Genomic DNA, 11,611 nt, shown 5'->3' with positions numbered 1-11,611 from the left:
CTTCAGTCTTGGCTCGAGTTTGACCTTCGAGATGGGCATCGCGTATTTTCGACCTCGAAGTAGTGCCTTGCGGATCGACTCGGTCACGGGCTCGATAAGATTATCGAGTCGACTCCTCGAGCGACCTTCGGACTCGAGGCTCATTAATACTGACTTCGGAGCTCACTCCCAAAATCTCACTCTGACTTTTTAACACTTGAACTCGATCAAACGTAGGAAGGCCGAAATCTATTTCGACCGTATACAAATAGTCCCTTCGTTTCTCACGAAGGATGAGGTGAGAATCGATGTGATTTTTGGTGGTTCGATCGGGTCATAAGCCGACATTTTCAAAGGGATCAATTATGACGTATGTGATAGCTGTCCTATCGATTTAGCCTTTCAAGGTATTTAATGCTTGTCAGATGGCGGTCGGCCACCTGTGATATTGAACCGTCATGATGCGAGCCTATAAATAACTCTTCCATCTATCATTTACCATTTTTACGCATTCACTCCCCCAAATTTTCTCATCTTTTCTTCCTATCTTGTCGCTACCAGAGTTTTGGTGTCGTCAATTTTTTACTTCCCTTTGTCTTTCTTCTTTTCATATCAATGGGCAAGACTTCGAAATCTGTACCTCAGAAGGAGAAAGCTTCTTCTTCACGGTCGTCCAGTGACAAGGCACCGGTGGAGCCGTCCACCTATGACTACATTCCCGGCCCGTGTACTCTAAAGATCGATTTTAAGGTTGAGAATCCTTCATTCGTCCCGGGTCGATGCGAGCACGTGTCGATGTATATGTGCTCTATAATTGAGGGTCATCTCGAGGCCGTTAGAAAAGACTGCAACTGGGGTTCCGAGGTTGTGTTGCAAATTCCATCCCCCGAAGAGAGCATCATCACCCATGTGGAGGGGTTTTTAAGTGTTTACACTTATCCCTTCACATTGGGTCCGGTCGACCCGGTGATCATTGATTTTTGCAAGAGATATCAGGTCACCCTTGGTCAAATTCATCCCTCTCTATGGCGTATAGTAATCCTACTTCGCTTCTTCTCCATCAAAGTTTGGGGCTGGATTTTTCCCTGAATCACATCATACGGTTGTATCGGCCTCAAATCTTTCGAGAATTAATTAGACTTCATCGTCGGGCATCGAAGGCTTTGATGTCGAGCATTGACGAAAACAAGGATTGGGGTTGGATGGGACGTTATATTCGGTGAGGACCCATGACCTTATTCCGGAAGAGAAGATGTCGTTCCCCGAAGAATGGAATTTCGACCGTAAGTGGTTCTCATAAGACGCTGCTTTTTGTATCCTTTCCCGATTTTTTCTGATGTCTCTTCCCGATATACAACTGCCCCTTGGATGTCACAAGCGGTGCCCGACCTCGAGGATTGGGTTCGGAAGTTAACCTCGACTTTCTCTTATGCCGAACGCGCTTGGCGTTATTTGGCAAAAGGCAGATGGGAAGCCAAGAACTATGGTAAGGTTTTACTTCTCGTTTCCTTCGAAGTGTTCTTTGTGCTCCATTCGTTACCGATTTACTTTCATGCAGGTGTAACCAAGGACGACGCTTTTAGGCCTTCGAGCGGTAAAGAAGGAACCAAGTACCCGGTCCCGAAACCGAGAAAAGACAAGAAGCGAAAAGCTGTCTCTCGGTTAAAGGGCCCCAAGCCCAAAACTCGAAGGGTGAGGAGGAAGGAAATTGCCCTTTCGATTGACTCGGTCCAACGACTGAGAAAAGAAAAAGAAGACGAAGAAGAAGAAGAGGAAGAAGGAGGTGCCTCGGCTTTGGTAACCCGATTTGCGAGAGCTATCGAGATCACCGAAGCTCCTGAGCCGATGGCGGCTGTACCAGTCGGGGTTGACCCCGGGATCCTGTGTCTTGATCGGAACGCCCCGAGTGATTCGCTTGGGACTATGACAGTGGGTTATTCGCCTTCTCTTCCTACTTTTTCTGAGGAGGCGTTGAAGGAAGCTCGAGAATTGAAGACCCCCGATATAGGCGGAGGCTCTAGTGTAGGTGATCCCTTTCAGGATTGCTTTACTGGAGTCGATGATGCTTACGATATTGGGGACGCTTCTCTTCTACTAGAAGAGGCCCAACGTTTTATTACTCGGGTAAGGATTTTACTACATTTGGTTTCTTTGTTCTTTTCTGAATTTGACTCATGTTCTTTCCCTATTGTGCAGGCCATTAGTAGGTTTCGAGTTGACTTTAGCGAGTGTGAGGTCGAGCTTTAGAAGGTCTCGGGGGAGAGAGACGCCCTGCGGCTTCTTTGCAACCAAAAGGACGAGGCTATAAAGGACCACCAAGCGGATTTGGCTAAGGCTCATGAAGAAGAGGCCGAACTTGATAAGCAGGTGAGCCTCGTTCTGTTAAAGTATGGGTTTGACTCGACTGTGGAAGTAAACCCTTCGTTTTCTCAGCTGCACCAAAAGGTTAAAAAGATCAGGTCACTTCGGGAAGAAGTCGATCAAATCAAAGCTGAATGTAATCGGTGGAAGGAGACTATCTATCGCCTGGCTGCGGAAAAAGAGACCATTTTGACCAACTTATTATCGGTCGATGTTCAGCTTTGAAACGTTAAGCAAAAGGGTTCAGCTCAAGCTAAGAGGATCGAGGAGCTTGAAGCCCAGCTTGCTGAAGCCAAGGCGGAGGTTGAATCGTCAAAAATATTGGCGGATAAGTCCATTGCCATGTATCGGGCGGATGCCGAGACTGTTCAGATGGAGGCACGACAGGCGGTGGACACTGCCGACACTCGAGCACATTGGATTACCGAACTTGCTAAATATAGGTCTCGGAGGGAGACCCTAGAGGAGATACATGCTCGAGGTTTTGACCTTATTGAAGAAATAAAAAAGGCTAAAGAGCTCGAAGTTGAAGCTAAAGCCTTGGCTTCTGATGGCGATGATGATGATGACGGTAGCAAGAGCGGATTTGAGGATGGGGGAGAGCCTGACAGAGAAGCAAACGCCCCTGAGGATGATCAGGAAGCTTAGTTCATAGTTTTTTATGTTTGTAATCAATCTTGTAGAAATTTTTGTATATAGACAACTTTGGTCGATTTGTGAAGACTTTATGCGTGCCTTACAAATGTTTTCACAAGGATCTTAACAATTCAATCAAATTTGGACTTCGTAGTCTCTATGATTGATTGTTCGAAGTGACGTAGACCTTGGGCTTACTAGTTGAGTTAATGATTCGAATTTGAAGAAATATAATTTGTAGGCGTAATAGTCGAGTGAGTGCTTTGCTTGAACTTGAAACTAAAGTAGCCCGTAGGCTTTAATCGCCGAGTGAATGATTCGAACTCGAAGTAATGTAGCCTGTGGGCATGATGGTCGAGTGAGTGCTTACTCGAATTCGAAATAAAAGTAGCCCGTAGGCTTTAGTCGTTGAGTGAATGATTCGAACTCGATGCAATGCAACTCATAGGCGTAATGGTAGAAGTAGCCAGTAGTCTTAGTGGTCGAGTGAATGCTTGCTCGAACTCGAAATAAAAAGTAGCCCGTAGGCATAACGGTCGAAGTAGCCTGTAGGCTTAGTGGTCGAGTAAGTGCTTGCTCGAACTCGAAATAAAAAGTAGCCCGTAGGCTTATCAGTCGAATGAATGATTCGAACTCGATGCAATGTAGCCCGTAGGCATAACGGTCGAAGTAGCCCGTAGGCTTAGCGGTCGAGTGAATGATTCAAACTCGATGCAATATAGCCTGTAGGCGTAATGGTCGAAGTAGCCCGTAGGTTTAACAGTCGAGTGAATGATTCGAACTTGATGCAATATAGCCCGTAGGCTTAATTGGTCAAATTTAACTTGATTCTGTTTGCATAATAAATCTCCAAATAGAGGAATTTTCCTTGAATATAAGATGTCGATAAATAAGAGAACTTTCTTCGCACGTCATTACACATGTGTTCATGTTTAGCGCCTGGGTTCGAGCCAATCTACATGAGCATGGTTCGTTTCGACCATTTGGCTCTTACAATTTTTCCTATTGGAACCCTGTTATTGTGAAATAACTCTCTTGCATCTGAACTTGATGTATTTGAGGGCCTAATTCCCCCTCAGTATTCGAGGTCGATTGTAAAGAGGCCTCGGATATTGTTGTAAGTGCAGCACGATCAATGATTGCCTCATTAAAAACCTTGCCAAAAAACCCATTTGGGATAAAACCGGTCTAAGGGAAAAAGAGTGCAACGCATGCTTTCAAGCGAAAGATCCATCTTAGCCCTTGTTCGGACTTCTGCAGGGGTCAGTTTTGAAATGTAAACGAATATGGAAAGGTCGTACCTTAGCAGTAGTACCGTTTCAGATGTGATACATTCCAGATGCTTGATAGCTGTTTGCCGTTTATAATGCATAGCCTGTACGATCCCTTTCTGATGTTCTCGAGCACCTGATATGGTCCTTCCCAATTCGGTCCTAGTTTTCCTTCATTTGAATTTCGGGTATTGATGGTGACTTTTCTTAACACTAAGTCCCCGGGCTTGAAATGGCAGAGCTTGGTTCTTCGATTATAATTCTTTCGATTCGCTGCTTTTGGGCGGCCAATTGGACGAAAGCAGCTTCTCGTCTTTCGTCCAATAATTCGAGGCTGGTATTCATAGCCTCGTTATTTGATTCTTCCATCGCGAATCGAAATCTGGTACTGGGTTCACCAACTTTGACTGGTATCAATGCTTCGGACCCATATACTAAAGAGAATGGGGTCGCCCCCGTACTGGATTTTGACGTCGTCCGATATGCCCAAAGGACTTCGGGCAGGATTTCTCTCCATTTTCCTTTAGCGTCGTTCAACCTCTTCTTTAGGTTTTGAATGACAGTTTTGTTCGTTGATTCGGCTTGTCCATTCCCACTGGGGTGGTATGGCGTCGATAGTATCCTTCTTATTTTGTGATCTTCCAGGAATCTTGTTACTTTGCTGCTAACGAATTGTTTTCCATTGTCACATACTATTTCGGAGGGTATCCCGAATCAGCATATGATATGATCCCAAATAAAGTCTATAACTTCTTTCTCTCTTATTTTCTCGAACGCCCACGCTTCAACCTATTTAGAAAAATAGTCAGTCATAAATAAAATGAATTTGGCTTTACCTGGGGTCGATGGCAGAGGGCCGACGATATCCATTCCCCATTTCATGAACGGCCATGGGGATAGGACTGAGTAAAGTTGCTCTCCGGGTTGATGGATCATTGGCGCAAACCTTTGACATTTGTCACATTTACGAACAAATTCCTTCGCATCTTTGCCCATATCGATCCAATAATACCCTGCTTTGATTATTTTTCGAACTAATGTATCGGCACCAGAGTGATTCCCACAAGTGCCCTCGTGCACTTCCCGTAGGATGTAATCGGTATCTCCCGGACCCAAGCATACTGCCAACAGTCCATCGAATGTCCTTCGGTACAGCGTTCCTTCCGAAGCCAACGTGAATCGAGCAGCTTTAGTCCGTAGGGTCCTAGAATCTTTAGGGTTCGATGGGAGCTTTCCGCTCTTTAAGTATTCAATATACTTGTTTCTCCGATCCCAGGTTAAGCTTGTAGAATTTATCTCGGCGTGATCTTCTTCGATTATCAATCTCGAAAGTTGAACAGCATTCACCAAGCCCAAGTTATCTACCTCGACCGACGATCCCAAATTCACAAGCGCATCAGCCTCATTATTCTGTTCTCATATTTATCAAAGCCGCTCTTGCTCATAAGTCCCCGAGAATTTTTCCCTCGATCAATCCTTCGATTGTTCCAAACTGTATTGTATGCTGAACTGTTGTTCACTCGATCTGCGACATACGGTTGATATCGGTCTCTGTTCGACCTTTGTTCTCTGTCAATCTCCTTTTGGTTTTTAGTAGCTTTCCTGTTCTGATGCACGGGTCCATACGGAGCTCCCAACTGATCATCCTCGACCCTAATTTTCGATTGGTATCGGTTGTGTACATCTGCCCAAGTTATTGCTGGATACTCGATCAAATTTTGTTTCAGCCGATGTGATGCTGTCGAACTTAGCTCGTTCAACCCTTGGGTGAAAGCTTGTACGACCCAATCGTCTGTGACCGGTGGCAATTCCATGCGTTCCATTTGAAATCGGGATACAAACTCCCTCAGCATTTCATTATCCCTTTGCTTTACTTTGAAGAGGTCTGATTTCCTTGTTGCAACCTTTATGGCACCAGCATGTGCCTTTACGAACGAATCTGCTAACATGGCAAAAGAATCGATGGAATTTGGTGGTAAATTGTGATACCAGATCATCGCTCCCTTCGAGAGGGTCTCCCCGAACTTTTTCAACAACACGGATTCGATCTCATCGTCCTCCAAATCGTTACCTTTGATAGCATATGTGTAAGAGGTGACATGTTCGTTAGGATCGGTCGTACCGTTATATTTGGAAATTTCGGGCATACAGAATTTTTTGAGGATTGGTTTTGGTGCCGCACTCGAGGGAAAAGGCTTTTGTGTGAATTTTTTCAAATCAAGCCCTTTTATCATTGGTGGAGCCCCCGGGATTTGATCGACCCTGGCATTGTATGTTTCCACTCTCTTGTCGTTGGCTTCGACTCATTTTGTGAGTTACTCGAGCAATTTAGTAATTCCGGGAGTGGTCCCCGATTCTTGCTCGTTTGATTTCACTATGGCGGGCTCCATTCTGGGGGGTGATTTCTCGAAGTAGATTGGAATCCAACCTGCTTTGTACGCGAGTTTGGCTCTGTAATTGAGCTATCGCTACTTGTTGGGCTTGTAGCATCTCGAAGATCATACGTAAGCTGGCCCCGATTTCCCCCGCATTGTAGGTGTCTCGGGCTACGAATCGAGTACCGCCCTTAATGCTTCTTTCCGGTTCGAAACGTTGATTCTCCTCCAAAGCTATTTGTGAATTGACATCCAATGGTACTTCGGCTCGAATTTCGGGTAATTCGGCTCGAATTTCGGGTACTTCGATTCGAGCCTCCGTGCCATCGTTAAGTGGCCTTCCGGCCCCGGGTGCCAAGTTATTGGCTTCATCTTGAAGGCCGGCTTCGTCGTCGATAGGTAAAGCCATTGCTGATTTGAAGTTGTAAGCTCGCGTGTACTGTAGATTTATATCAAACGATCACTGTTATCCTTAGCCCCACGGTGGGCGCTAAACTATTTACCCAAAAAATCGGATAATATTAAATTTATATATGGTTTTAAGGACACGTAATACCTTTTGATATAAAGATAACGACGCGAGTATTTTGATTATGAGAATGACAATGATGAACAGAAAGAATGAATAAGATCCAGTAAAACGAGCACAAGGAGAAATCTTTGTATAGGAGAAAAGATCTTTTTGTTCCAATCTATTCCGTGTATTTTTTTTTTCTCCATAGCTTATAAGTATTCCCCCTTTTATAGTAGAGGGTCATTACAAAAAATAATAAAATAAAGCATATAGTGGAAGACCCATGATGATTTGTCTCTTCCTCGATTCCCGCCAAGATTCTCTCTCTTGGTGCGGCTGCAACGGCTCTTGTCTGTGAGATCGATACTGCCTCGAACTCGCTACTGGGTCGGGCCCTTCGGTCTTGGCTCGAGTTCAATCTTCGAGATGGGCATCGCGCATTTCCGACCTCGAAGCAGTGCCTTACGGATCGATTCGGTCACGGGCTCGATAAGGTTATCGAGCCGACTCCTCGAGCGACCTTCGGCCTCGAGGCTCGTTAGTGCTGACTTCAGAGCTCACTCCCAAAATCTCACTTTGACTTTTTAACACTTGAACCCGATCGAACGTAGAAAGGCCGAAATATATTTCGACCGTATACACAAGTATCTTAAATGTCAAAGCAGTGTTCATCATAGTAAATATATAGTAGTATGAATTAATATTTGATTACAGTAAAAAAACATTTCTTGAGGAGAATTTCAAAAAGTTGAATTACAAATAATTAGTGATGTTGGATATAGACAGGAAGTGAAATGCATTGAAAAGACCAATCAACTCCATTATTGTTAGTTATAAAGCTAGTAACCTAAACACATGTACAAATTCAAGTTATAATAAAAGAAAATAACGGACAAACTGGTGTTTACATACGCAAGAGTCTAATTAATTAATAACATTGTTTGGCTTTAGAGCAATGCAGATGTAAGGAACAACAACAAGGAACAAAGGCGATATATACAATCATAATCGCTCAAAAAAGAATGTAAAAATCCAAGGATACTTCCCCCTTATTGAATCCGTCTTACAATTAGCTGTTCGAACAAATAATACTGGAGTAGCATATTAGTGAAAATGATGCTGCTGATTTAAGCACAACTAAATAATGAATCATTTGTTTATTTGTTTGTGCAGATATTTTCAAGTGCCTAAGCGGGTAGCTGTACCTTCCAAATGTCTTGCTTATTTTGTTCCAGTACTAGTTGCCAGGATCAAACTGTTTGCTAAAAACAACTCCAAAAAATTGGTGCTAGATGCCTTCAATCAAAAATCAAAAGTGTTTGCTATAATATTAGACTTTATGATTTAAAAGTAGTTCGGGTAAGTAGTACTACAAGCAAAATTTAAAACACTTTCTTTTTGCAAGAATACGTTGAAAATATTTTTTTTAAATATAACGTCATCAGGACAAAACTTTTCAGTATTTACAATGTTGGGCCAAGAAAGTTCCCAAAAAGATTTTAAAAGTTTTTGAAAATAAGTTAATAAATCCCATTTAATTTACATGCAACAGTTTGCCATGACTAACTGTCACGACCCAAACATCCCTCCGAGACATGTCGTGATGACACCTAGTCTCTACGACTAGATAAACCTAACATATTGCGGAAATATCAATAATGGAAGCAAAACTAAACAGCTAACTGCATTAGATACTGAATAATCAATAATAATGCCGCTCGGCATATACAATAACCAAAACACTAGACGCACACAGTTTTTCAAAATCCGAAACATCGTGAATCACAAGCTACAGAAAGAAACCTAGTATCTCTATACATCAGAGTCTAACAAAAGAAATACAGAAGATAATAGACATGGGGAAGAATATAAAGGGACTCCGAGATCTGCAGACGCGGCAGATGTACCTTGAAGTCTCCAAAGCTGTCTCGACTCACTGATAATGCGGCTGGTAAGAAGTACCTGGATCTGCACACGAAAATATGTGCAGAAGAGTAGCACGAGTATACCACAATTGGTACCCAGTAAGTGCCAAGCCTAAACTCGGTCGAGTAGTGACGAGGTCAGGTCAGGCCCACTGGTATATAATAAATAAGCAGGAGAATATAACAATATAAAAAGAGACTGGAATTTAAACAAAGAGAACATAGCAAAGTAGCAACGCAGAACACATGGATAAACAGCAGGGGATCTCCAGAGATACCGTCTCGTAGTCCCAAAAGTAAAAATGTAAGGAGATCTTCCGAGGTACCGCCTCGTAGTCTCAAAAGTAAATATGAAGGGAGAACTCCCGAGAAACTGCCTCGTAGTCTCAAAAGTAAATATGCAGGGAGAACTCCCGAGGAACCGCCTCGTAGTCTCAAAAGTAAATATGCAAGGAGAACTCCCGAGGAACCGCCTCGTAGTCTCAAAAATAGATGTGTAGGGAGAGCTCCCGAGGAACCGCCTCGTAGTCTCAAAAGTAAATATGTAGGGGGATCTCCCGGGATATCATCCCGTAGTCCCAAAATAAATACGCAGCTCAAACAAATGAATATAACAGTTACAGCAAGAAACCTACAATTTAGACTAAGTACAAGTCAAGAAAGAATCAGGACTTACTAAACATGCTACAAAGAGTTCAAATACACAAATATGACATGTAGATATGCTATTCTAGGCTAACAGGATAACTGCACATGCTAGTATACTTAGATAAGATGAAAACAGGCTATTACTCAGTAAAAAATCAGGTTTTTCCATAAATAGACCGTGTACGCACTCGTCACCTCGCGTACACGGCGCTCACATATCATAACAACACCAAATCCTCAGGGGATTTCCCCCACACAAGGTTAGGCAAGTTACTTACCTCGAACCAAGCTCAAATCAATCTGTAACAATGCTTTTTCCACGAATATCCGACTCCGAATGGCTCAAATCTAGCCAAAATAAATTACATATCATAAATATAACTATAAGAAATTAATCTAGTTAATGAAATCAAAGCTAAAGCGAGAAATTAGAAAATCGCCCCAAAAAGTCTCCCTGGGCCCACATTTCAGAATCGGGTAAAGGTCACAAAATATGAACACCCATTCACTCACGAGTTCACTCGTACCAAAATTATCCAAATACGATATCATAATCTCAATCAAAACCCAAAATCTTAGTTGAAGAACTTCTTCCCATTTTTTCCAAATTTTCCACCCAAATCCGAAATTAAAAGATAAAATTAGTGATAGATTAGTGGGATGTAAAAAAAACAAGTGAAGAATCATTACCCAATCGATGTCTCTGAAAATCCCTCAAAATCTCGTCCAAATCCGAGCTCCCAAACTCAAGTTTTGATAAAAATGGCCAAACCCTCGTTTTGAAATGATATAAGTCTGCCTAGTGATTCCTTAATCGCGATCGCAGAAATAGCCTCGCGATCGCTAAGAACAACTTCACTGCTCCAGGATTTTACCTTACGCGAACGCGTAAAACACCAAGCGAACACGATGTACAGGCTCTTAGACTTACGCGATCGCGAACGTCCTCACGTGTTCGCGATGAGCAAAGCGTGTGGCCCAGCTTTAGCCTCCTTAACTCTACACGAACGCGACCTTGGCCACGTGTTCGCGAAGCACCACTATGCGTTCACATCCTTCTGCCCGCGAACGCGAAGAACAAAACTTCCTCTGCCTAGCTAAGCCTACGCGATCGCGGCCCCTCTTTTGCGATTACGTATAAGGAAACCAGATGCACCACATCACAGAACTTCAGCCATTTCTCTAAGTCTAAAACGCATCCGATAATGATCCGTAATACAGCCGAGGCAACCGAAACCTCAACCAAAGATACAAACAAGTTCTAAAGCACCATACAAACTTAGGCGAGCCCTCAAATCACATCAAACAACGCTAAAAATATGAATCACCCTCCGATTTAAACTTAATGAACTTGAAACTTCCAATTTCTACAACCGATGTCGAAACCTATCAAACCACGTTTGATTGACCCCAAATTTTGCACACAAGTCATATTTAACATTACGGACCTACTCCAACTCCCAGAATTGGATTTCGACCCCGATATCAAAAAGTCCACTACTGGTCAAAATCTCCAAAAATTCGACTTTTGCCATTTCAAGCCTAAATGATCCACAGACCGCCAAAACATAATCCGGACACGCCCCTAAGTCCAAAATCACCCAACAGAGATAACAGAATAGACGAAACTCTATTCCGGAGTTGTCTTCATACAGTTCCGACTACGGTCAAAATCCTAAGGCTTAAGCTTCCGTTTAGTTACTAAGTGTCCCAATTCACTCCGAAATCACAACAACAACCTCCTGGCAAGTCACATAAGCAGAAAAAGATATGGGGAAAGCAGTAAATAGGGGATCGGGGCTATAACTCTCAAAATGACCGGTCGGGTTGTTACATCCTCCCTCTCTTAAAACAATCGTTCGTCCTCGAACGAGTATAGAGACATACCTAAAGTGGTGAAAA

This window comes from Nicotiana tabacum, chromosome 23 (assembly GCF_000715075.1).
Source record: "Nicotiana tabacum cultivar K326 chromosome 23, ASM71507v2, whole genome shotgun sequence".
NCBI classification, from domain to species: Eukaryota; Viridiplantae; Streptophyta; class Magnoliopsida; order Solanales; family Solanaceae; genus Nicotiana; species Nicotiana tabacum.
This window is presented reverse-complemented; position numbering follows the sequence as displayed.